This window comes from Tupaia chinensis, unplaced genomic scaffold, assembly GCF_000334495.1.
Source record: "Tupaia chinensis unplaced genomic scaffold, TupChi_1.0 Scaffold143772_1, whole genome shotgun sequence".
In the NCBI taxonomy this organism is placed as follows: domain Eukaryota; kingdom Metazoa; phylum Chordata; class Mammalia; order Scandentia; family Tupaiidae; genus Tupaia; species Tupaia belangeri.
In genome coordinates this window covers 5,398-6,072 of record NW_006203621.1, presented here as the reverse complement: position 1 = coordinate 6,072, position 675 = coordinate 5,398, and the positions used below count along the sequence as shown (strand labels likewise).

The 675-nt window shown below is 46.5% G+C and overlaps 1 pseudogene; it reads right to left on the bottom strand.

Moving 5' to 3' along the window:
- Positions 1–178: 178 nt before the first annotated feature.
- The window catches only part of LOC102477141 (kinesin-like protein KIF23 pseudogene), a 3,311-nt pseudogene continuing 2,814 nt past the window's right edge, over positions 179–675 (bottom strand).

Here is a 675-nt window from a genome sequence, read left to right as displayed (position 1 = left end):
TTAAATACAACAAGGCATAGAATACAAGTTTTCTGAATCCAAATGTCTTTGGAATATAGGGGAAACTTTGATCCAGGCAGCACATGGCACAGCTGAGGGAGAGTCAGAAGACCATTTCTGGTATTGTATATGAGTTCAGCACAGCTAAGAATGTTCTTCTGCTACTGGAACTGTGGGTTCATTGCTTCTTGCGTTTGGGCTGTGCGTGATGCTGATATCCGGGCCCCAGCTGAGATCCTGCTCGCATCTCCACAGCCACAGAACACCTTGTTTCTACATCGGTCCATTCAGACTCTACACCATCTGGCTGGGCAGGTGCTATGGTGGAAGATATTTGTTTTTGATCATTTAGTAACCCTTGTTTTAAAGTCTCAATATCAGTAAACTGAACAGATTGTCCACCGCCCCTTGTTTTATAAACATCACCCTTAACTAGTTTAGTTTCAATCTCCCCCATCGGAGGCTAGTTCCTGGTGGGTCAGCCTTCTGACACATAGCTGTACTTCTCACACATAGCTAGCACCTTTTCATTGGGCACAGACATTGTGATGGCATGAGGGACATGTGGCTGCATGACTGTCTTGGTCTGCACATTAGAGGCAGGCTTATGGGCTACCCATGTGTCTCCCACAGAGCACGACTGTCTGTGTCAGAGACGAACTGGTGGTGCATTCC